The sequence below is a fragment of the Zophobas morio genome, unplaced genomic scaffold (assembly GCF_036711695.1).
Source record: "Zophobas morio isolate AGI-343-1 ecotype UQ-CSIRO unplaced genomic scaffold, CSIRO_AGI_Zmor_V1 ptg000012l, whole genome shotgun sequence".
Classification (NCBI taxonomy): Eukaryota; Metazoa; Arthropoda; class Insecta; order Coleoptera; family Tenebrionidae; genus Zophobas; species Zophobas morio.
In genome coordinates this window covers 12519590-12547122 of record NW_026972117.1, presented here as the reverse complement: position 1 = coordinate 12547122, position 27533 = coordinate 12519590, and the positions used below count along the sequence as shown (strand labels likewise).

Here is a 27533-nt window from a genome sequence, read left to right as displayed (position 1 = left end):
GAAGTAGTTTGAAAGAATCTCGGAAATCCTTTGTGCTTAGCTGTGGAAGTAGTTTAGAGTGGGTCTCGGGAACTCTTTCGTGGTGTTTTTGAAGCAGTTTGAAAAAATCGCGGGAACCCCTTTTGTTTTTTGTATTTGCAGTAGTTTGAAAGAATCTCGGGGACCTCTCCTGTCTGATTTTTAAAGTGGTTTTAAAGAATCTCAGGGACCCCTTTCGTTTTGTTTTTGACGTACTTTTGCTTTGTTTTTGAAGTAGTTTGAAAACATCTCAGAAACCCCTTTTGTTTTTTTGTATTTGAAGTAATTTGAAAGAATCTCGGGGACCCTTTTGTCTTGTTTTTGAAGTAGTTTGAAATAATCTCGGAAACCCCTTGTGTTTAGCTGTGAAAGAAGCTCGGGGATCCCTTGTGCCTAGTTTTTAAAGTAGTTTTGAACAATCTCAGGGACAACTTTTGTGTTGTTTTTGAAGTAGTTTGATAGAATCTCGGGACCCCTTTTGTTTTGTTTTGAAGTAGTTTGAAAGAATCTCAGGAACCCCTTGTGCTTAGCTTTGGAAGTTAGTTTAGAACGGATCTGGCGGACCCCTTTCATGGTGTTTTTGAAGTAGTTTGAAAAAATCGCGGGGACTCCTTTTGTGTTTAGTATTTGAAGTAATTTGAAAGAATCTCGTAAATCCTGCGATCTAGATGTAACGATTTAAGTGATTACTTCCACGAAGGAATTTGTTTTAGTTTATGTATTTATACAAAATGAAGTTTTTCATTACTAAATTAAATTAAAATTAAAAATTTAAACTGAAACCGCTCCAACTAGCTTTACTCCATTTTTGCTTTTCCCCCACGACCAAATCCATCCACCCAACGATACGCAATCTGACAATGACACGGCCGTCAGCTTCAAAATTAGTCGGGAATGAATTTCAGACATGCGTGTAATCGCGCCGCATCCAATTAGAGATAATTTCCATGCATTCTGGTGCGTATTTAAATTAGGAACACTTATTTTCCTGCACATAAATCGTTTCGATCCACCGCCACCGACAAGAAGATACAAAAACTGATTTAAGACCAGCAGTAGATGACATCATAAATACCGATGGGATGGCCTCGTAAAAACCGAAGGCGAACGGTAGCGGTGTCCATAATGAGGAAAAAATAGATGTCTCTTATCTGCCAAGATGTGAAGGGAGGGTTCTTAACGGGAATTTTGATGTAGGGCTGGATTAACTACGTCGGAGAAACACCTACAGTTTTTTTAGGAAATTTAGGGCCGCGTTAAACGAAATTATTAAATTTCGACTACTTGTAGCGTGTTGGTGATTTTCGTTTCACGTTTTTCGTAATGACTGCGACGACGCTTCTTAGTCAAGGGCACAGAGCAAAACGCTTTTTATTGGCAGGAGCAATCAGCAAGGCTCAGGATAGTTGAAGTCCTTCTTTGCAATTTGTTGTTGAATGTAATGAGAGGAAATTGAAATGTTGCTGCGAATGCTTTAATCAGGCTTTGCACAAAGCTGGAATCTCCGCGCTGGTTTGCGCTTTCTGAGGAGGCTATTGAGTGCGGAATTGAGATTTGTGTCTACTTTTTGTCATAGTCGGGGCCTTTTTCAGTTGGTGAAAGTAAATGGCGAGCTGAATGGTGAAGTATGAATTTTGGAAGATGATATGATGCAAGATATGGTTTAAATGCGAGGTTTGAGTGCCCTTGATGATGAAATACGGATAAAGGGCCGACGGAGTTTTTCTTGTTTCTTATGTTAATAGAAAGAAAATGTAAAGAAGAGTTTTGACATTAATTAAAATTTTAATTAGAAGGGACAGTTATCATTATAAATTAATATTGTTTTTTATTTTATTTTCTTATTTTGTTTTTGGCTAATTAAACCGAAAGACAAATTTAATGTAAAACACAGAAAAACAAATACTCACGAGTATGCACCTACCTTTCTAATAGTTACATTCATGACAAATTTATAATCGATTACGTTCAAACTTATGTATGAAAACTACTCCAAAGTTGGATTATTTTAAACGAGGGATTAAATTACAACGAGGATATAAGTGCACTATGATGTGGATTAAACGTTAAGCAAGGATATAATTCCTAATCCCTGATGACAGATGATTGATTGACCTTGCAATCACGTACTGCCGTTACTGTTAATTATAAATGACAGAAATTATTATCGATCAGGCTGTATTCAATTGTGCAAATGCATACTTAGAAACTTCCTGCATTTTTAAAACGTTGTTTTTATGGTATATATTATTAACGAGATTTTATTTATTAAACAACATTAAAGATTTAAGATCTTGCTACCTTTGTCGACGAATAATATATCTGCATTATTACGGTACTGAAGCCGTAATACAGACATTATGTTATTATTACATGTAATATAAAACAATCTAGGTAGCGATGACGTTTTATTTAATTCACGCACCTAAATTCCACAAAGAATGAAAGCGTAAACAAAAAGCGCAGATTTAATACGCACGTGTATTAAATATGATCAATTATTTACGAATTCGCAGGCCCTCCGAAAGCCGGTGATTACACTTAACAAATTACGGCATAAAAGCTTTGTGATTTGAAAATCAAAACAAATTAAATTATATGCTCGAAAATATTACTCGTATCCACGTTCTTCGGCATTTTCTGCTTACGCTTTCTTTTTACTTTAACGACGGGCTTTATCGAATCGGTGAATAATGGCATTTCTGCTTATAAAATATCAAATCTTTTTCATGTCGGGTCAGAAGAAAAACGAAGTGTAGAGGAAGTAGTGATTTTATCGAAAGAAATTAAAGTCTAAATTTAAGCGATATTACAAGTGGAGAATTTTAAATTTTAAATGGCCGCATTATTATTCTGTTGCAAGTTTCGATAAAATCGGCAAAACAATGCAGAATTTTATGCTCGTTTCAAATCCATTAAAAGGTTTCCTTTAACATTAATGGCTTTCACAATATCCTGAGGCGGAAAAGGAGACCAGCGGTAGTGCAAGCTTTTGTTGTTGTTTACAAAACAAAAATTTTGCTTTGTTTTATCGTGTATCACTCGGCAAAAAGTTTACAAGCACATGCTTCGGACACGGAATAAAATACTAATATGGGTTTTAATATTCATGGCAAATGGTACGTATGGCTATCATGATCGAGAAGATTAATGTATTAATCATTTATTTCTTTCATTATAACGATTTTTTCATTTTTCTATTTTCTTTGCGCCGTAGGACGGTAATTTGGTTGCGTTTTTTGAAACATCATTTTCATTTATTATCTCATAATTAGAAGAAAGACCACATGGACGTCAAAATATGGAAAATTTGCAATAATTAATCTGCGTGAGTTAATTAAACAAGGATAATTGAGGTATATATTGAAAATGTATTTGTCATAATAAAAATACGGGATATGCAAATTGCATATAACCCGCTCTCTAGTGATAAACGTAAAAAATGTTATTGGAGCTATAGGCTAATTATGCTAGCAGGACAATTGACTTGAAACTAATGTTAATAATAACAATAACACAAATTTAATTTAAACCACGTTAATTACAAAATAATTGTAAACGCAATTTATTTTAATAACTTTCCGATTTTATATTCACGTTGAATTCGATTTTATTTATGAATTTTAGAGGTACATTTAAAGCGAGTTTATTTTTTCTGTGTTGTGAACATGAACGGTGGACTTATTTATTCCGCGTAAATTTGCATTTACGATCGCCTTTCTTTAAGGGGCGCATCTGGGTGCCAATTTTAGCAGTTGATGAAAGTCCAAACTAAAAGGTCCAAGAGGTGATGAGTTACTGAAAATATCGGTAAACATCGAACTGGTCTACAGATCAAGTAATGAATGAGTATTTTTTAAGTTCTGAAGTAGCTCTTTGTTTAATTTGTGTTTATTTAAAATTAACAAAAACAAGACAGAAATATGGTCTACCACAGAAGAGAAAATGTGTATAAAAGTTACATAATAAAAGAACAATAAAGTACACTTACACAGACACACGTCTTCTGGCGGAAGTATTGGCAAACCATATTTAAGGAGGTCATCTAGCAGATAAGAACTTTTTCTTGAATTAGTGTTAAAATTGATTCTTTTGCTATGTTTAACAACTAAATAACACATTCATCATCACAATAACTTTGTTTAATTACCATTTCAGTTAGAATGTACAAAGATATGGTTGTGTTGTTTTTGTAATAATTTGATAAAATATTTTTTTACAAAAATGTTTTCCTGATATAAAGCGAAAGCACAAATCGGTACAAATCGAGTAAGCAGTTAAAAATGTTCGATATATCAAAAATCGTCAAAATTTTCAAAAACCTATATACCCTATATACCCTATTATAAAACCTGGTTTTTTATTTTTGGATAAATTTAAAGGAATCTGGTGTTTTGTTGCTGGAGACTCTTGGGTACCCGTGGTGTATTATTTTGGGAGCCCATGGAGAGTTTTTTTGTAAATTATTTAAAACAGTTTTGGGGAATTTTGGTGTTGTATTTTTGGAAAATGCTGACCTGACCGGTTTTTGAGTTAATTTTGACACCCCCAATCTTGAGATTCTAGGTATTCCTGTTTGGAAAGAATTTGAAAGTGCTTTGGAACCTCTAGTGTCTTTACTTATAGTAATTTAATTAAATTTCTTAGAGGATACGTCTTTTGCTAAAAGCAGTCTTATCTTGGCAGCTACTAACCCCGCCCACCCACCCTTTCTTTTCTTACAGGATTTGTCATTGCCAAAATCAGTTTTATCTCAGATCGCACCTAATGCGTGAATAATCTCAAAAACTTGAAAAATCTAGGAATCAAAATATTGATAAATCGAAAAAATTGAAAATTTGAAAAACTAAAATATTAAAATATTGAAAAGTCGAAAAACCGAATAATCGAGCTATTGAAAAATGGAAAATCGAAATGTCTAAAATCAAGACGTCGAAAATCCAGCGTTTTGGTTTTTCTATTTGTCGATTTTTCTTCGATTTTTCGGTTTCCCGATTACTGAATATTCCGAGTTTGCGGTTTTTCAACTTTTTGATTTTTGAATTTCTCAATTTTTGGATTTATCGATTTTTCGTGTTTTAGAATTCTCAATTTTTTGATTTCTCAACTTTGCGAATTTCCGATTTCCCGAGTTTCGACATTTCGATTTTTCCATTTCTAGATTTTTCGTCTCTTCAATTTTTCGATTTCTCGATTTATGATTTCTTTTAGGCTTCAATTTTTCAATTTCTCAATTTTTTTGTTTTACAAATTTTCATTTTTCGATTTTTCGACTTTGTTTAAGATTTTTTTAAAAGTATTCAACTTTCTATCTTTTTGACTCTTCGGTTTTTAGTTTGCGATGTCTCCATTTTTCGATATTTCAGTTTTGTGATTATTCAATTTCTCGATTTTCGATTTTTCAACTTATCGAGTTTTCACCTCCTGAATGTTTCAATGTTCCAATTTTCGATTTTTCGATTTTTTGGCGTTTCAAACTTTTGGTTTTTCGATTTTCAAACTTTTTGATTTCTCAATTCTTCGATTTATCGATTTATGATTTTTGAGACTTTTCGATTTTTGAATTTCTCAATTTTTCAGTTATCCAAAATTTAGATTTTTCAATTTCTCGATTTTTTAACTTTTCGACTTTCCATTTTTAGATTTTTTAATTTCTGGACTTTTCAATTTTTGATTTTTCAATTTTATAAATTAAAAAAAAGTAAATCTAAAAATTGAAAAATAGAAAAATCGGAAAACCGAAAAATCAAGACATCGAATAATCGAAAAATCGAATATTTGAAAACTCGAGAAATCGGAAAACCAGAAAATGGAAAAATTCGAAAAGCCGAAAGTTTAGAAATCGGGAAACCGAAAAATTGAGAAACTAAAAAAATGTAAAATTTCAAAATACTGATAAATCGAAAAAACGAAAAGTCTAAAAACTGGAATCCCGAACAATTCTGAAATCGAAAATCGAAAAATTGAAAAATAAAAAACCGAAAAATCGAAATGTCTAAAATCAAGAAATGGAAAATCAAGCGTTTTGGTTTTTCTATTTGTCGATTTTTCGATTACTGAATATTTCAACGTTTTGATTTTTGAATTTCTCAATTTTTTGATTTCTCAACTTTGCGAATTTAGATTTCCCAAGTTTCGACATTTCGATTTTTCCATTTCAAAATGTTTCGTTTCTGGATTCTTCGATTTCCCGATTTATAATTTTCTTAGACTTTTCGATTTTTCTATTTCTCAATTTTTCGGTTATTCAAAATTTAGATTTTTCAGTTTCTCAATTTCTCGTCTTTTCGCCTTGTCATTTTAGAGTTTTCGATTTCTAGATTTTTCAATTTTTGATTTCTCTACTTACACATTTCTCAATTTTTTGATTTTTTGATTTCTTGACTCTTATTTTTTAATTTGATAATTAAAATAAAATGTAAAATCGAAAACTTGAAAAATTGAAAAATCGGAAAATCGAAGATGTCAGAAATCAGGAAATTGAAAAATTTAAAAATCAGAAAACTTGAAAATCAAGGAATCGAATCAAAAAATCGAATATTTGAAAATTGGGAAACTGAAAGCTTAATTTCTGATTTCTTAGTAACGATGGTGACTGAAATCCACCTTTTATTTTTTTTTTTTTTTGGACAATAACCATAACAACCAGTAGTCATTAATCGTTGTGCATTATTATTAATAAAACAAACTGTTATTTTTCATGCATAAATGAACGAAAAAAAAATTAATAAGACATTTATAATTTATAAAGAAAAACACACCAACAAAAGAAAAATCCATTAAAACATAACCAACTAAACACTGCAGGTGTTCAAAATTCCTACCTTGTAATTATAAGTAAGCTAGTAATCTTTCTAAATTTTGATCATTTTTTGTAAAAGTTAGTCATGAGTACTTGCTAAGAAAAAACTGATTTGGCAAATGACATACCCTCTAAGAAAAGAGAGGGTGGGTGGGCGGGGCTAATAACTGCTAAGTTAAAACTGATTTTGGCAGATGACGTACCCTTTAAGAAAAGAGAGGGTGGGTGGGCGGGGTTAGTTCCTGCTAAGAAGAAACTGCTTTTGGCAGATGACATACCCTTTAAGAAAAGAGAGGGTGGGTGGGTGGGGCTAGTCCCTGTTAAGATAAGACTAATTTTAGCAAATGATGTATCTTGTAAGAAACTTAATTAACTTCTTTTAAGAAAACACACTAGGGGCTCCAAAGCACTTTCAAATTCTTTCCAAACGCGAATACCTCGAATCTCAAGATTTTTTGACGTCCCTTTTTGGCGTATTTTTTATCATCTTTTTTGTCGCTGGGTTTTATTGTACCTTTTACCTTTTTTTTTGTGATCTTTTTTCGCCTTTTTGTCGTTTATTAAATTTTTGTGATTTTTTTGTCTTTTTGTAACTTTTTAAGCCTGTTTTTGTCGCATTTTTGGTAACTTTTTTAGTGCTTCCTCTGTACCTCTTTTTCATTTCTATTGTCGTCTTTTTTATCTTTTTTTCGGATTTTTTTTTCGTCTTTTTTGGCGCTATTTTGCATTTTTACCCGTTCTTTATCGCGTTTTCTTGTACTTCTCTCTTTGTTTTTTGTATCGACTTTTAATAACCTTTTTTTATAGCATTTTGTCGCTGTTTTGCATATTTTTTGAACTTTTGCTGATCTTTTTACTTTCCGAGCGTAAGGTAAGGAATGCTACTTTTCTGTTTTCTCAACGTTTCATGACCCCTACAGTACGAAAAAAGTAATCTCCCGTTTCCGTCTGTCTGGTGTCTGTATCCATTTTTATTAAACAAGTAATCTTCGAAACTGCTGGACCGATTGTTGTCAAAATTTGTATGTTTATTAGAAATATCATGTAGATAGTTAAAAATGCTACCCAAAATTTGGATAGCATTTTTAACCACCAACAATTTGATGACGTCATTTCATTGAATTTTATTGTAAAATAATTTTAATGTTATACAAAAATATACTCCTGTACGCGTTTTTTTGCAAAACGTTCAAATTTTCGCAAAAACATTACTAAGTTGTGTATATACGGTCATATTATTTTTAGTATATAGAGTTTTCTTTCAACAACAGGATAGTTAAACATATTGTCAATTTCTTGTTGGGAAAAGAAGACTTCAGATATTAAGAAAAAATGGACCAAATATAAGCCCCGCCCACCCACCCCTTCTCAATTTTGATGAATGCTTTATTCATCGTGAGCAGAAAGGCGGAGTTTAGTTACAAAATCTTCATTTTTCTACAAGAAATTACCATATGAAATATGTTTTTAAAAGGGTAGAATTTTCTAGAGAAATAATATGTTAATAATAATAAACAATTATAAAATGGGAATATTCAAACATTAAAAAAAACAAACTGGCTCCCAAAATTACCTCAAAAACAGGTCAGGTCTGAATTTTCCCAAAATACGACACCAAAGTTCTCCAAAATTGTTTTAAATAATAATTTACAAAAAAAAATCTCCATGGTCTGCCAAATAATACACCATGGCTACCCAAACATTGCGGCACTTAATACTTTTTCAGATTCGTAAAAGGTAAAAAATACTAAATGCTCAAAAGATTTTTTCAAGTTCATCCAGCAACATAAATGAAACTTTTCCTGGCAGATGGATAGACCGAAGGGGTATTATTATTGAGTGGCCTGCCAGGTCACTCGATTTGACACCACTTGACTTTTTTTTGTGGGGCTATTTGAAGAATCGCGTTTATATCAAAAGACCGATTCACATTGAAGACTTACAGGAACGCATACATAACGAAATTGTATAATCATTTGTTTTGGAATTTCAGTCAGAATGAAAGTATTATTGTGCTATATCAATGAATTCAGAAAAAGAACTTAACAAAAATGCGTTAATTATATGGTAAAAAAACCAGTTGGTCTTACTTCTCGAAAACAAAAAAAAAAAGATATTTAACTGTTTCCGTACATTCTAGCGACCCCGTATTTTTAAATTTCTTATTTAGAGCCAAGAACGTAGACTGCTCGCCCAAAAACAGACATTTCATTTTGAACAAGACGCATTTACTCCGTCTCTGTAGCAACAAAAATACCGCCGTCACTTATCTCGACGTAGTTTTAAATACGTAAATATAAATCTCCTTACTGCAGATAAGCTAGAACGAATAATGCCCATTTTATCTCCTCCCTATATCAACACTAGACAACTAAAACTGGGCCTCCTCTGGACAACAGCCAATTTTTATCTCGTGCCTGCGCCTAAATTTAACATTGTATAGACCTAATCCCCGCAACTGCCCCGATTTGCCACCAAAATAATCATCCTCGATTTTAATTTAAATTTTCTGGCGTACGCATCCATTTTGTGCACCAGTGCACGTGCTCCCAGCGGAAATAATGCGACCATCCGAACGTGCAGATCCTCAGTTGACAGGTAATAATTTAATAACGTCCATTCGAATTTCGGCGATAAAATTCGGCAGTACTGAACGGGAAAATCGCATTACGGGAGACGTATCACTCGGTATTCGGTCCGTTGTGACGTCTGCTCACAAACAACGAGAAATGCATTAGACAAAAACATGGATTTAGCTCCCTTTGTAGTATAAAACCCTTGCTGTTAATAATAATAGATAATAATCTGGTACAATATCCAATTATTTACAAAGATAACTTTCCAAAGCAAAGTAATTTAATTTGGCTATAAAGTTGCCCATCGCTGGGGGGATAACAAGACCGTCTGAGAATAAATCAAATTCGCCCTGTATTCGTGTCCGTCGTGACGTCCGCACAATCCACTCGTCACACTCCGCGATGAACACAATGTTAACATAATGACACGGCAATTACGAGCGTGGTCTGAAGGGCACTCGACTTGAATTCTCTTAGGAGGAGAGTGCCCACAACGCGTCCCATTGGGTCTGCGGCACGCGCGGCACAAATTCACGGGAAAATTACAGGAGAGGAGCCGCAAATGTGCATATACGTTACGGATTAAATGTCGATTACGGGATTTTAACCGGTAATTGCGAAGGCTTGCAATCTGAGGTGGTGGTTTGGCAAGTTTAACGCTCAAAGGGGCTGATGAATGGAAAAGGAGAGGTGAAATGTGTGTGGGATTTGTTTCAACAGGGTTTTTAGTTGTTTTTGTGACGTACTTCTAATTGTATCTAAGCGTAACTGTATCTTAGATATTTCTCAGTGCTATTATAAAACAAACAGGACAATTTTGATGATAACAAATTTGATAAAATTTTTACTCAACATTTGTTGAAATTATGTAAAAAATTGTATTGACAGACAAACCACAAACCAGAGGTAGACAGACGTACGGATATCTGAAAACTCGATTTCAAGACTAATTTCAGTGAAAAAAAAACAAAAATTCGATTTTTTCGAAATTGGTCGAAAATTAACCGAAATTTGTATAGCGAAAATCTTGGTTTGAAGAAAGCGTCAAAAAAATTTCGATAAAGTTCTGGAATACAGATTTGGACGTGTTGATTCCAAAAATATAGCGCATTTCTGGTTCAATTATGGATATATTCGGTTTGAAACTTTTTTTTTTGAAAACCCTAAAAATTGCGACAATTCGATGGGCGATTCTGTAAAACTAGTAGAAGTTATCGTAAAAAGAGGCCGAAACCAAGTTCTGGTGGTCGAGATTTATAAGAGAATGTCTTTAGTTAAGTTTCGAAAATGGCTTAAAATTTATTGAAATTTTTATGAAGGCAGGATATTAAAAAACTTTGATTTCGGGAAAGTTGCAAAAAAATCCTAAAAAATTTTGGGATACAGATTTCGATATGTTGATTTCTCAAAAATTTAGCATGTTTAGGGTCCATGTCTAATTATAGAAATATTCGGTTTGAAAATAGATTTTTTTTAAATCCAAAAAAATTATAATAATTCAGTGGACAATTCTGCAAAAATAGTTTAAGTTATCGTAGAAATGAGGCCGAAACTAACTTCTAGCGGTTGAAATTTAAATACAAGAGAATGTCTTTAATTAAATTTTGAAACTGGTCGATAATTGACGGAAATTTTCTTTGAAAAATTTTACTTTATGGAAAAATTACCAAACAATTTTAGAATATAGATTTCGAAAAAGTTGCCAAAAAAATCCTAAAAAATTAGTTAATTAGTCTTATCAAGGACTAGCCCCTCCCACCCACCCTTGATTTTCTTAGAAGGTATGTCATTTACAAAATCAGTCTTATCTTAGCAAGTGCTAGCCCCGCCCACCCGCGCTGTTCTCATTTTAACGATCTTATTATTCATTTGAGATCCGTCTTTCATTCGGACTAGATAAAATGAATGAGTAAAATGGAGGCGGGGTGAGTGGGCGGGGTTAATTGTATGTTTTTTATTAGACTGTGAATGGGAACTAATAGAACGGAGGCTGTTAAAAAAAAGCGTTAATTGATTTTTTTTTGATATACTATTTGCTATATTTCAGAAGAAGAAAATGAGAGAACGGATGGGTGGGCGGGGCTAAGTTTAACTTTTTTCTACAGAGTCTTTTATAAGCAAGAATAGCACCGCCCACCGTTCCCTCTTTATTTCAGTGATTACCTCCACCCACTCACACTTTAATTTCTTAGGGGATATGTCATTTACCAAAATCACAAGTAATTGCTAAGATAAGACTGATTTTGGCAAGTGACAGCTTTTGAGAAAAAGAGGGCTAGTACTTATAAAAATAAGACTGAACAATATTAAGAGTAGTTAGTAGAATAAAGTAGGTGGGCGGGCCTACTGCTTGCTCATAAGACTGTAGGAAAAAGTTAATCTTACTTAACTTGAATAGCACAAAAAAGCTAAAATTGTCCCTCTTTTATTTTCTTTATAGCCTAGGTTCTATTAAGTAGGTCCCACTCTCACTCTACAGATGATATATAATTAACCCCGCCCACCCACCCCACCTCTATTTCACTGATTAATTTTTTCTACTCAGAATGAAAAGTGCGTCTTATATTGAACAGAAATAAAATTCGGAAAAGGGCGGGTGGGCGGGGCTAGCACTTGTTAAGATAAAACTGATTTTGACAAATGACATACTCGCTAAGAAAATAGTGGGTGGGTGGGGGGGGGGCTAGTACTTGATAAGGTAAGACTCATCTTGGCAAATGACACCTTTTGAGAAAAAGTAGGCGGGTGGGCGGGGCTAGTATTTATAAAGATAAGACTTAACAATATTAAGAGTAATTAGTAGAATAAAGTAAGTGGGCGGGTCTACTGCTTGCTTATAAGAGTGTAGAAAAAAGTTAATCTTACTTAACTTGAATAGTACAAAAAAACTACAATTGCCGCTCTTTTATTTTCTTTATAGACTAGGTTCTATTAAGTAACTTCCAGCGGTCGAAATCTAAATACAAGAGAATGTCTTGCGTTAAATTTTGAAACTGGTCGAGAATTGACCGAAATTTTCATTGAAAAATTTTACTTTTTGGAAAATTTGCCAAAAAAATCCCATAAAATTCTGGAATATAGATTTCGTCGTGCTGATTCCAAGAACGCAGCGTATTTATGGTTCCGTAGCAAGATTTTAAAAATATTCGATTTGAAAATCAATTATTCTAAAAGTGAAAAAAAAATTGAATGACCAATTCTGGAAAAATAGTAGAAATTATTGTAAAAATAAGGCCGAAACCAACCCCTGGTGGTCGAGGTCTATAAGAGAATGTCTTTAGTTAAGTTTCGAAAATTGTCGAAAATTTATTGAAATTTTTATGGGAAAAATACTAGAAAAATTTGGTTTCGAAAAAGTTGCCAAAAAAATCCTAAAAAATTCTGGGATATAGATTTCGATGTGCTGATTTGAAAAATTGAAGAATTTAGCGTGTTTAGGGTTCAGGTCTGTATTATAGAAATATTGGGTTTGAATATATTTTTTTTTTAAATCCAAAAAAATTTTAATACTTCAATGGACAATTCTGCAAAAAGAGTACAAGTTATTGTAGAAATGAGGCCGAAACTAACTTTTAGCGATCGAAATCTAAACACAAGAGAATGTCTTTAGTTAAATTTTGAAATTGACCGAAATTTTCATTTTGGAAAAAGTGTCAAAACATTCTAGAATATAGATTTCGTATTTATGGTTCCCTGGCAATATTTTTCATAAGGAGGTGGAAAGTTGAAAAAATTATCTTTTTAAAAATTCCCAAATTTAGGGTTATAAATTTCAACGTACTGATTCCAAAAATATTGTGTATTTCTGGTCCCGGGGCAATATTGTAGAAATGTTTGGTTTGAATTCGAAAATAGGAGAAGTGTTTCTAGAAATGAGGCAGAAACTAACTTCTGTCGGTCCAAATTTGCGAGCGAATGTCGTAGTAAAATGTTGAAAAACGGCGAAAATTAGTCGAAATTTCATTGGAAAATTTTACTTTTTAGAAAAGTCAACAAAAAATTTTCAAAAAAGTCTAGAAGATAAGTAGATCTCTCGTGTTACTTCCAAAAGAATAGCATGTTTATGACCTCAGTGCAATATATTTGAAACTAATTTTTTTTGACAATCCAAAAAACTGTGATAGAAATGGGCCGAAAAATTTAACTTTTGGAAAAGTTGCCAAACAATTCTCAAAAAAGTCTGAGATACAAATTTCGATGTGGTGATTCGAAAAATATAGCGCGTTTTGGCCCCGAGGCAATATTTTAGAAATTGCTTTTGAAAAATTTGCCAAGAAAAGTAGCAATGGAACGGAGGTAAACGGTACCGAATAAGAAAGAGGAAACTCGGAAAATTCAACACATGGAAACACTTAATTAAAATAGCACCTTGGAACTTAAGTCAGCTCTGAAAAACTGAGCAGTTATTAAAGAAATTGAAAATTATAAATTAAGAATTATGATGAAAATGACTAAAATATTCATTTTTGTTCATTCATGCAGAGCACCAGTAGTTAAGTATATCAGATTACAATTTAAGACGAATTTTCCGAGTTTCGAACTTCTTATCAAAATCAAGAAGTATCATTACGTGACGTCATAGTGACAATTGATCAATTCGGGACAGCAGATATAGAACTCGATATAAAAAATTACAGCATATTAAAAGACGTTTGATTAAATATGATGGAAATATAATCTTATATTATTACAGGTTTGAACAACAGAAACGTGTAAATTCATAGTTCATTATCTGCTGAAAAAGTTTTTTCTTCACCTATATAGGAACACAATAATTTAAGAACAAATTACACCCCCATTATACGAACTTATCTACCGAATCGATAGTCTGACACACTTGGTAACTTTCTTATGTAATAGTTATGAGCTTGGGTACAAGTAATCGATTGAAATTCTCTTACGTAAAATAGTAACTAGTCTTTATTTAACAGACCATCATAATGAAGCTGAAGTTTCTGTTCGACTAGTTTCAACGAGCATGTGGAGACAAAATATTCTCGTTTTGGTTGTTGTTTGGAACTCGTATACTCGATTAATACATATATATTTAATTCCCAAGACATTCGTACACTCTAGTAATGACAATATATTTTGCTGCTATTAACATTTTATTCATTCTTGATGCTAAAAATTTCAGGATACTTTGACTCATAGAAGAATGATTTTCCTTTTTTTCAAGATTGAAAGTTTTGATTTTTGTTTTTCTCTTTAGTTGTTTCGAGTAAAAGCAGCTTTAACCCCATGCCGATTTCTCAACTATCAAAGCAGCCTAGAAAAACTCCAATATATCCAATACAGAGTAAAACCCTGAATTTTTTGCTGTGATTTAGTCCGTTTTCTGTCCTCAAATTTCAGCGAGCTTCATAAAGACCTTTTGATTTTTCGCGCCACAGTAAACAAAGGCGATTTTGACGAAACTAAGTTGTCGTTTTCTTTATGAAATCGCAAAACAAAGGAATTAATTATAGCGTTGTATTAAATTCCTGTTTACTCCTGAGGCACTTTTCAGCGCATTATATTTCAGGAGAATTTCGTTGAAAGCTTATAGTTGCGTCAGTATCGACCACATATACAGAGCCTTGTCAAATTCCTAACAGCATGTATCGGGAGGAAAACAGGCAGCTATTTCATCCCTAAAAATGTATTACCCAACAAACTAGAAGCAAACCTAAAACATTATCATCCGTTGTTTCTGTAAATAAGGGAAAGGGAACACGGAACGGTACTTGTTAAATATTTGGAATAATGGAATAGTGGAATATAGCTGAAACAATTCACAAATGTTTTCATGGCAAATACAGCAACTATTTCACATGCGCTAGCAAGGTTAAATTACGGATGTACGTACCCGAAAAAAAGCTCATACGTAATTAGAGCGATGTGTTGCATTTATTAAATTGTAATTTCAAAGTTTATTATTACAGGCGCTGCTGCCGCCGATTTTCCGCGGAAGCCCGCGAGCAATGTTTTAATATTTTACAAAAGTTTAGTCTTAAATCTGGACTCAATTAAAAACTTATAATTAGGTTTATTTTTAAAGTCTTTGCATGTATTATTAGTGCAGAGCTTTTTCAGGAATGCGCCAGCTCGATCGAATATCGCTTTAAATTATTAAACACGTCAAAAAGATATTTTAAATATTCTAGTAGTCATCCCGACATAACACGGTGGTAATCAGTTGGGATGGTGTGACAAGAAAGGAAGCAAGGCGAAATTGGAAAGAGTAGATGTGATTAAAATACGAAATCTGGATGTATTCGGGCTTTCACACGTGACTATAGTTGATTATGAAAATCAACCAAGTCCGGATGCAGCGAATTAGGTTAATGAATTAATTAAATTCAATTAGAAGATTAAGTTTATCAAGTATTAAATTCTGTTAACCTAATTAAATCGCGATAATTTTATTCTTCTTCTGGCGCTTCTAATTATCACAAGTTAATATTCCTGTTGACTTAAGCTAATTGCGTTGGTAAATAAGGTTTACTAAGAATTCTGCCGGCCTGTTATTGCTGACTCAGCCGGAAAGATTGCCTATTTATTATCATTATTATCAACGCTAGGATTATGCTCTAGATTTTGTGCAAATATGCACAAACTTTATTTATATTAGATACCTATTTATTTATTAAAACAAAACAAATTAAAACGGCGTCACACGTAAAATGTTCACATAAAAGTTTAAACACAAGAATTTTGAATTATACATGTTGTGAAACATTTATTTTATCCCGAAAATTCGAGTTTTTGGCGAAGTTGATCAATAATACAAAAAAATTCTTCGATATAAATCTTGAGCAGCTGATTCGAAACAGATGGCCTGTTGACGGACCCAGACTAAGATTTTCGAAATTTTTTGCATAATTTTCGAAAATGCTCCGAAGAAAGTCAAAATTTTATACTGAAAATTTGAGCTTTTTTAACGTGGGTAAAAATACACAAAGAATGTGGGATATAACCTTAATTAATAAAAACATGGCTTATTAATAAACCTTGACTAAAACTGGAAATTTTCGGTTTCAAATTCAAATTTTAAAATATTCCAAAAATGGACATATTTTCATAAATTTTTGGAGTGGTTTGGCATCCAGGGCGACCATTTTAAAGGCGTTTTAAGTTTTTAAGAATTAAAAGAAATATCAGAATTGAGATGGGGTGGGTGGGCGGGGTATCTATTTTGCCTTTTTTCTTAATTTATATAGTATTCGTTGAACAACACGATACTCATTTTTAATTTCTGCTAAAGAAATAAATATTTTGCAGTTGAGCTCCGTTCCCTTGGTTCACGGCGAATAAAAAAAATCATCACAATTGAGATAGGGCGGGTGGGCGGGCTGACATTTTGCCTTTGTTTTAATATGTGTAGACTTCTTTTCACAACATGAAACTTAAAACATGTTTAAAATGGAAAATTTGTAAAAGAAAATATCGATTATTAATCGACATAATTGCAAAATCCATGTTTCCTTGCAAAAATGTACCATTTTAAGCATGTTCTAAGTTTCTTATTGTGAAAAGATAGCTATGTATATTAAGAAAAAAAAAGGCGACATATAAGCCCCTCCCCATCGCCCTATCTCAATTTTGATGATTTTTTTATTGGTCGTAAGCCGAGGAGCGGAACTTATTTGTCAAATCCTTGTTTCTCTACAAGAAATAAAAAAATATGTTTTTGAGTATCGTGTTGTTCAAAGAATACTATGTATATTAAGAACCCCCCCACCGCCCCCCTTTTACGTCGCCACTGACTAAGATTTTCATAATTTTTGGGTTTTAAAATAACATTTTTAAAACGTTTCGAAAATTGCTTGATTTCATCTAGGTAATTCCGGTAAAGTGGTTAGAATTTTCATAAAATGTTGCCGAAAATGATTTCGGAAAAGGTTAAAAATTTAATATTAACAAATTGAGATTTTTGCAAAAATGCCTAAAAATGTACAAAAAATTCTGGAACATAAATCTCGACGAACTGATTCGGAGAACAACCTGTTGATGGACACAAACTAAGATTTTCGATTTTTTCAACTTCAAATTCAAGAATATTCTAAAAATTGCCGTATTTCATATTGGCGCTCCTGGAGAAATAGTTATTTGAAATTTTCGAAGAAATATAACTGAAAAAAATGTTTGCAAGTCGAACCAAGGTTTTCGAAAGAGCTCGGAAAAAGGTCAGAAATTTGAGACAGTAATGCGGTATAATTAGTTCTTTAAAAAATTTGTAAATTTATACGCATAAAGAAAAAACTTTTATAGCATATAACGACAATAATGATAAGACAAATTATGTTTTTTGTTCTTATGTTTTCTTCTGTTCCTTTGATAAATAGTTCAAAACTGGGAAAATTAAGTTTAAATTTGATAATCTGATAAGATTAACAAAAATTCATATTTTAGTTATTTTAATGTAGAAATGGGTTTTCAGTTTCGGTTTGACAAAAAAAAATACGAATAATTTTTTCAATAGTATAAAATATAAAATTCCATTACTGCTTTGCATCCCACGCTATCCTCTGTACTTAATGGCAACATTTTGTAAACAAAGTTTAAAACAGTCGCATCTGAACCGATTTACGACCTTAAATTTCTTAAATTCATAATTCTTAATTTTATAAACTAAAACGATGATTTAACATTTACTCATTCACTCACCGTTTCATAACATCGTTTAAAACTATTAGAAAAAGTAGTGGCGACAGTTCACATTCGTGCCTAAATCTAATTTTGTCGCAAACTCTATTTTATAATTTTCAATTTCTTTAATAATTAATTAGTTTTCAGGGCTGACTTAAGTTTCTAAAGTTTCAAGGTGCTGTTGCAATTAACTGTTTCTTTCTTCTTATTTGGTACCGTTTAATTCCGTTCTATTGCTACTTTTCTATGAAAATAAAAAAAAATATATTTTCAAACCGATATTTCTAAAATCTTGTCCCGGGAGCAAGAACACGCTACATTTTTGGAATCACCACGTCGAAGTTTGTATGTCAGATTTTTTTGGGAATTGTTTGGCAACTTTTCAAAAGTAAAATTTTTCAATAAAGTTTCGGCCAATTTTCGACCATTTTTGAAACTTCATCAAAGAGTTTATTTCGGTCTCATTTATAGAATAACTTCTAGAATCTTTCCATAATATTACCCCTGGACCACAAATGCGCTATATTTTTGCAATCAACATGTCGAATTCTGTATTCTAGAACTTTATGGATTTTTTTTTGACACTTTCTTCAAAGCTAGATTTTCGCTATAAAAAATTCGGCCAATTTTCGACCAATTTCGAAAATTAACTGAAAACATTTTCTTATAGATTTCGACCCGCGGAAGTCAGTTTTCGCATCATTCCTTGGATAACTCTTTAGATTTTTCCAGAATCGCTTATTCAAATTTTAATTTTTGTTTTCATTTTTAGTATAATTGATTTTCAATTCGAATATTTCTAAAATTTGCCACGAAACCATAAACACGCTACATTTTTGGAATCAGCACGACAAAATCTATATTCTAGATTTGTTTTTAGCAATTTTTCCAAAAAGTAAAATTTTTGAATGAAAGTTTCGGTTAATTCTCGACCAGTTTCAAAATTTAATTACAGACATTTTCTTGTATTTAGATTTCGACCGTTTCGGCCTCATTTCTACGATAACTTCTACTGTTTTTGCAGAATTGCCTATTGAAGTATTACAATTTTTTTGGATTTTCAAAAAAATATATTTTCAAACCGAATATTTCGATAATGTTGACCTGGATCCTAAACACGATAAATTTTTGAAATCAACACATCGAAATCTATAGCCCAAAATTTTTTTGGTTTTTTCGACCATTTTCGAAACTTAACTAGATATTTTCTTGTAAATTTCGTTCTATAACAGCTAATTTAAGCCTCGTTTCTTGGATAAATCGTACCATTTTGCCAGAACCCCCCATTCAAATATAAAAATTTTTAGAATAATTGATTTTCAAATTGATTATTTTTAAAATCTACAGGGTGCTGAAAAAATGGCGCACCAACTCTCTGACACCTTGTTGAGGACTGTTTATAGAACAGAGAAAAATTAATTTAAAGCCTACAAAAATTTACATTTATCTTCAATATTTCACTATATTCTAATTCTCGATTTAGTGTTGGATTCATGAACTCAAATAGACTTTCATTATTCAAAATAATTTTCGACTTGTGAACTTAATAATGTACCGTTGAGTTGGTGCGCCATTTTTTTAGCACCCTGTATATTCCAGATTTTTTTGGGATTTTTTTGGCAATTTTTCCAAAAACTTAAATTTCATAATTTAACTAAATACATTCAACATTGAATTCAACTGCTTGAAGTTAGTTAATTTAGCTAACTTCTACTATTTTTGCAGAATCGCCCATTAAAGTATTGGAATTTTTTTGCATTTTCAAAAAAATACCCTGAGACCACAAACAACCCTATATTTTTTACAAAACTTTGTGGACATTTTTTTGACACTTTCTTCAAAGCAAGATTTTCGCTAAAAAAATGTCGGCCAATTTTCAACCAATTTCGAAAATTAATTACAAACATTTTTTTATAGATTTCGATCTACAGAAGTTAGTTTCGACTTGATTCCTTCCATTTTGCTTCCTATATCTAAGATTTTTTTGGGAATGTCTTGGCACCTTTTTCAACACCAAAATTTCGGGAAAGCATGGGTTAAAAATACTCAGTTTACTATATACCATATTTCGCTAAATATACTTTACATAAGCTTCACATTTCACACTGACAAATTTTCAAAAAAATTTAGCGCCGTCCAGGCGTTCCACCTCCTGTCATCCAATCATGATCGGCCCCACCACCGGTGCCCCCGCCAGTTATACAACCTTCCTCATAAACATTTGCACACCTCTTCCCTGGGGAATTATTATGCAACCAATCTTCATCGTTCGTAGCCCCCACAATGGCCCCATTGATGCAGCTTTCGTCCAAAACGTTCACACACCTTCTAACTTTGGCGCTCATTCGGTCAAAAAATTTGGCCAGCTCGTGGTACACCTGTCGATTTTCGTGTCGAGTTCGCCCATCGTAGGGGTTCAGGTACATCCCGTAGCTCACCGAGATAGCGACGATTAAAATCAGGAGTGCAGATTTCATGGCGAAGGTGTGCTGAAAGTGGGGTAAATATCGGAATATATTATTTAGTAATTGTGGGGAAATTGCGGTGGCTTACCTAACCTAGCTGTGAAGAGTAATCTGCCACGAGTGTTAATAATGCGCCTTTGGTTCCTATTTTATAGGCGTCCCTATCGTAAAGTAAATAATTAAATTGTATTAATTTATACGCGGTTAAGGGCAGATGTGGGTTTATATTCCCATTTGATATAATTATTTTTGTGAATGATATTGTTTAGTTTTTATTGGAGGTACTCATCTCAGTGATGGAACGTGTGGACTTTTGTTTGCTTTGCGTATTTCAAATTTATGTTTATATTGGAGGTAATAAATTTACGTGGCGGATAATTAAATTAAATGGAAGCAACGAAATGCGGACTGAGCGGAAAATATTTTGTTTGTTGTTGTTGACGTGGAATGCATTTCATTTTAATTAGTATGAGTAGTTTCCAAGATGTTGTTATTGTATAGAGAATTAACTAATTAATCAAGTCTATGAAATTATTTCTTTTTTAAAGTGCAGTTGTACAAAGACCTGTTGAAAAAAATTGTGTCAGTTTTTTTTTTCTCAAAAGTATGGTTTATGTTTCTAACAACACGTTTTACGTGAAAGCTGTTGGTAATTTCTAATTTATTATTTTTTGATTTATTGCATTTTGCTGTTGTTAGTAATGTTAAATTAATTCTGTTTTTATCCTACTTAGATTTTTTATCGGAGCTTAAATTGCATGGTAGGTGTTTTCAAATAATGCATTTATCACGCTAATGTCTCTTTTAACACACATAAATCATAACCGTTGAATGTAAATGCATTGTTATTTTATTTGTAGACTTTTCTTTTCTACAGAAACAAACATACTTTTTCCAAGGAAATAAATATGTATTATGCATTTTCAATTTTTACTTTCCGTGCGTAACTATTAAATTGCGTAAAATAGTAAAATATTGCTAAGCAAAATTTATCTCCTCATCTTCACCAATTTTACTAGTTCATTGTGCTTTTGGCTTGTGGTTTATTCATTGGAACTTATTTTTTACCTTAAATATGCAGACTTTTTTAACAAAATCCAACTTTTATAGTACCGTTTTAGAGTTTAACTTAGACCCACTGAATATTCTGAAATCTTGCGGTACACTAGTCAAAATTTATCCATTTATCCCCTCCAAAAATTTGATGACGACATTACCACATGTTTTAATGATCAACGCCTACCTTTATTTTAACTACGACTGTAAGACACTCGATTTATTTCGTTGTACTTCATGGGCGAGAGAAATTCTGTCTAAATAATCCTAAAACAAGAATTTTCGGGGTCTCCTGCACTTTGTTTTCTAAAATATTTGAAAAGATACTGGGGTTCCTAATTTTTGAAACAGTTTGAAAGAATCTTCGGAACTCCTATTTCCTTTTTTTTTATAAAGGGTTTGATATAATCTGCAGCGCTCTGTGTGCTTACTGAAAGAATCTGAAAAAACCTTGGGGACCTGTGAGGCATTTTATAATGTGAAAGTGTCTTGGAGGACTTTTTAAGAGTGTCTTCCGAACCTTTTGATTTTTATTTTTTCAATGAAGAGACTTGGGGCTTCAGGTGTTTTGTTTTTGAAAGAATTAAAAGAATCATGGAGACCCCTGTTTTTGACCTCTCACGTTTTATTTTTTTAAGAATGTGAAAGAATCTTGAAGGACCCTGGATTTTTCTTTTTGAAAGAGGTTGACACAGTTTTGGGAGTTTATACTGTCACTTTTTAAGAATGTTAGCAAAACCTACGGATTCGTTCTATTTAGATTTTCAAAGAATCTTCACGGGGAATTGTGTTTTAATTTATAAAGAATTTGAAAAGATCTTCGGGCCCCAGGTCTTTTGTTTTTGAAAGAATTCGAAAAGAGCCTGGACTCCTGGTGTTTTATTTTTAAAAGAGTTTGAAAGACTCTTGGGGGACCCCAGTGCCTTTTTTAAGAATGTTAAAGAATATTTCGGGGCTATTGTGTTTTGTTTTTTAAAGAATTTGAAGAGATCTTGGGGCTCTGGCTTTTTTCTTTTTGAAAGAATTTGAATAGAATCTTAAACGTTATTTTTTTTGAAGACTATGAAAGAATCTCTGGTTTTTTCTTTTTGAAAGAGTTTGACAAAATGTTGGGAGTCTCCCGTGTGTGTTTTTCTCTTTTAATGTCAATGAAACCTAGGGATCCGCTTCCGCTCTGAACTAATTTGAAAAAATCCTGGAGCATCTGGTATTTTTTTAACTGTTTATAAGCATCTGTTATATGCGTTTAACGGTTTTTCAAAGATTGTAAACGAATCTTCTGGACATTTTGTTTTATTTTAAAAGAATTTGAAAAAATCTTGGGGCTCCAGGCCATTGTGTTTTGTTTTTTTTTTTTAGTTTGAAAAGACCTTAGGGCTCTTGATTTTTTCATTTTGAGAGAGTTTTAGACGCCTGTGAGGTCCTTTTTTAATAATATGTTCTTGGAGGAACGTGGTTCTTTCCCTTTGAAAGAGTTTGAGAGAGTCCTCCGGGGCTCTAGTGTTCTTTTTTAACAATGTCAACGAAATTTACGGATTCTGAAATAATTTGAAAAGATCTAGGGGCTCCAGGCCTTTTGTTTTTAAAGAATTTAAAAGAATCTTGTTCGTCCCTAATATTTTTTTTAAATATGTTGAAATAATCTTGGACGTTCCTAGTTTTTTCTTTTTAAAAGAGTTTTATAGAATCTAGGGAACCTCTCTCTTTAGGAATATGAAAAAATCTGGAAGCTACTTTTGTCTTTTAGGAAGGGTTTGAAAGAGTCCTGTAATCCTATGGTGTACTTTTTTAAGAATCTCTACGAAACTTAGGTTCACCGTGTTTTAGTTTTGAAAGATTTTGAAAAGAGCCTGGTCTCCTTGTGTTTTGTTTTTAAAAGAGTTTGAAAGACCCTTGGGGGACTCCAGTGCCCTTTTTTAAGAATGTCGACGAAATTTAGGGACTCTGAAATAATTTGAAAAGATCTTGGGGCTCCAGGTCTTTTGTTTTTCAAGGATTTAAAAGAATCTTGTTCGTCCCTAATGTTTGTATTTTAAATATGGTGAAATAATCTTGCAGGTTCGTAGTTTTTTCTTTTTAAAAAAGTTTTAATGGACCTAGGGAACCTCTGTCTTTAAGAATATGAAAAAATCTGGAGGCTACTTTTTTCTTTTAGGAAGGGTTTGAAAGAGTCTTGTAATCCTATGGTGTAATTTTTTAAGAATCTCTACGAAACTTAGGTTCACCGTGTTTTAGTTTTGAAAGATTTTGAAAAGAGCCTGGTCTCCTTGTGTTTTGTTTTTAAAAGAGTTTGAAAGACCCTTGGGGACTCCAGTGCTTTTTTTAGGAATGTGGACGAAATTTAGGAACTCTCAAATAATTTGAAAAGATCTTGGGGCTCCAGGTCTTTTATTTTTCAAGAATTTAAAAGAATCTTGTTCGTCCCTAATGTTTCTATTTTAAATATGGTGAAATAATCTTGGAGGTTCCTAGTTTTTTCCTTTTATAAGAGTTTTAAAGAATCTAGGGAACCCCTGTCTTTAAGAATATAAACAAATCTGGAGGTTATTTTCTTCTTTTAGGAAGGGTTTGAAAGAGTCTTCTAATCCTGTGGTGTACTTTTTTAAGAATCTCTACTAAACTTAGGTTCACCATGTTTTAGTTTTGAAGGTTTTGAAAAGAGCCTGGGCTACTGGTGTTTTGTTTTTAAAAGAGTTTGAAAGACCCTTGTGGGACTCCAGTGTCTTTTTTAGGAATGTCGACGAAATTTAGGGACTCTCAAACAATTTGAAAAGATCTTGGGGCTCCAGGTCTTTTGGTTTTAAAGGATTTAAAAGAATCTTGTTCGCCCCTAATGTTTCTATTTTAAATATGGTGAAATAATCTTGGAGGTTCCTAGTTTTTTCTTTTTATAAGAGTTTTAAAGAATCTAGGGAACCCCTGTCTTTAAGAATATAAACAAATCTGGAGGTTATTTTCTTCTTTTAGGAAGGATTTGAAAGAATCTTGTAATCCTATGGTGTACTTTTTTAAGAATCTCTAGGAAACTTAGGTTCACCGTGTTTTAGTTTTGAAAGATTTTGAAAAGAGCCTGGTCTACTGGTGTTTTTTTTTTAAAGAGTTTGAAAGACCCTTGTGGGACTCCAGTGTCTTTTTTAGGAATGTCGACGAAATTTAGGGACTCTCAAATAATTTGAAAAGATCTTGGGGCTCCAGATCTTTTGTTTTTAAAGGTATTAAAAGAATCTTGTTCGCCCCTCATGTTTCTATTTTAAATATGGTGAAATAATCTTGGAGGTGCGTAGTTTTTTCTTTTTAAGGGTTTTTAGGAATCTAGGGAGCCTCTGTCTTTAAGAATATGAAAAAATCTGAAGGCTACTTTTTCTTTTAGAAAGGGTTTGAAAAAGTCTTGTAATCCGATAGTGTAATTTTTTAAGAATCTGTACGAAACTTAGGTCCACCGTGTTTTAGTTTTGAAAGAATTTGAAAAGAGTTTGGGCTTCTGGTGTTTTGTTTTTCAAAGAGTTCGAAAGAGTCTTGAAACCTGCAGTGTCCTGTTTTAAGAATGTGAAAGAATCCCCGATTCTATTGTGTTTTGTTTTTAAAATGTTTCAAGAGGCCTTGTAGCTTTTGATTTTTTCTTTTTGAAAGAATTTGAATAGAATCTTAGACACCTCTAACGTATTTTTTTTTTTTTTGAAGACTGATAGAATCTTTGATTTTTTCTTTTTGAAAGAGTTTGACAAAGTCTTGGGGGCTTTTCGTGTCAATGGAACTTAGGGTTCTGTTATGTTTAGGCTCTGAAACAATTTGAAAAGATCCTGGGGCTCTTAGTATTTTTTTAAAGTGATTATAAGCATCTATTATAGGCGTTTAACGTTTTTCCAAAGAATGTAAAAAAATCTTCTGGACATTTTGTCTTATTTTTTAAGTATTTGTAAAAATCTTGGGGCTTCAGGTGCTTTTTATTTCCAGGATTTAAAAGAATCTTGGACGCCTCTAATGTTTTTTTAACTAAGGTGAAATAATCCTGGAGGCCCCTAGTTTTTTCTTCTTGAAAGTGTTTGAAAGACTCTTGGAGGACTCTAGAGTTTTATTATCAAGAACGGGGTCGAAGCCTAGTGATCCGTTGAGTTTTGTTTTTCAAAAAATTAAGAAGAATCTTAAACTCTTCTAGGCATCTTGGAAGCCCCTGGTTTTTTCTTTTGGAAATAGTTTAAAAGGGTCTTGGGGACCTGTAGTATCTTATTTTTCAGAATTTGAAAGGTGCCTGGGCTCCTGTTGTTTTGTTTTTGGAAAAGTTTGAAAGTATGTTATGGGACTCCAGTGTCTTATTTTAAGAATATTAAGGAATATTGCGGAGCCATTGTGTGTATTTTTTTTTTAATTTGAAAAGATCTTGGAGATCTTGTTTTTTTTTCATTTTGAGTGTATTTTAGACGCTTTTGAAGTCCTTTTTTTTAAGAATATGAAAGAAAAAATCTTGGACGACCATGATTCTTTCCTTTTGAAAGAGTTTGACAGAATTCTCGGGGCATCTAGTGTCTTTTTTTAAGAATGTCGACGAAATTTAGGGATTCTGAAATAACATGAAAGGATTTTGCGGCTACAGGTCTTCTGCTTTTAAAGGATTTAAAAGGATCGTGTTCCCCCCAAAGGTTTTTTTTTTAATATGGGGTAGTAATCTTGGAGGTTCGTAGTTTTTTCTTTTTAAGAGTGTTAAGAATCCAGAGAGCCTCTGTCTTTAAGAATATGAAAAAATCTGAAGGCTGCTTTTTCTTTTAGAAAGGGTTTGAAAGAGTCTTGTAATCCTATAGTGTAATATTTTAAGAATCTGTACGAAACTTAGGTCCACCGTGTTTTAGTTTTGAAAGAATTTGAAAAGAGTCTGGGGTTCTGGTGTTTTGTTTTTGAAAGAGTTCGAAAGAGTCTTGGAGCCTGCAGTGTCCTGTTTTAAGAATGTGAAAGAATCTTCCGATTCTATTTTGTTTTGTTTTTAAAATGTTTGAAGAGACCTTGGAGCTCTTGGTTTTTTTCTTTTTAAAAGAATTTGACAAAGAATCTTAGACGCTTCTAACTTTTTTCTAAAAATATGAAAGAATCTTCGTTTTAAAAGACAGATTTTAACATTTACCTAAGGAAATAAACTTGTTTGATTTCCTGAATTGCAGAGAAGAGGTAAGTTCTGTCTGAATAACTTTAGATCAATTTTTTATTCATAAAAATAAACTTCCTCGAAGTCCAAAATACAGTTTGGATGGTGAATTTAAAAAAGCTCAACATCGCTGTTACATTATTTAGCTTGATCTAGAAATATGGTCTCGACAATTTTTGATATTCAGGTGTCCCACATAAAATTCTGCGGTCTCAGATCTTGAAAACGGATAGAAATGTTAAAACTCTGTAAAGGTCGTTGTTTTTAGCTTAATTTAGTAGAGTTGTAACGTATATATTTTGCTTGTGTACTTACTTATTTCATTTTAAATTGATAAAAAAATAAAATTTATGGGTATAAAAAACTGAAGTTAAACTTTGTTGAAGAACGTTAAAATAGCTTGAACTGACTACGGGGAATTAAAAAAGTAGTGGCAATGATTAAACTTTAACTTTAGTGTAAGTTCCGCCACCTGAGCCCAAAAGGACTAATCGAATTTAAATTTGATTTGGGGGATTACACCACAATCAAGTTTATTCGAAAACGTTGAATCCAACATAAACGAAGAACTGAAACCTGAACATATTTCCGTCAGTTTTTTCGATCATCAGTTTTATATAACATGTACATAATCGTTCCGCGTCTGCGCATTCCACCCCATCTCGACCTCCGCCATATTCATTAACCCCACTTTACAACCCATTTGTGACATGACATCTTCATTTACGAAATTACCCCGTTGCGTTTCTCTAATATGCTTTATCGTTCCTCTTCTGTTCCAGGTAAGTCCCCACGACCGGCTGAATTCCCCCGACGCCCAGCAGTTAGTCCAACATTAGAAAATTGAATTG

At 32.7% G+C, this 27533-nt stretch overlaps 1 protein-coding gene across 5 annotated transcripts in view; it reads left to right on the top strand.

Moving 5' to 3' along the window:
* LOC135127782 (limbic system-associated membrane protein) overlaps positions 1-27533 on the top strand; it is an 829211-nt gene that overhangs the window by 68149 nt on the left and 733529 nt on the right. The gene's annotated exons all lie outside the window — the stretch shown is intronic.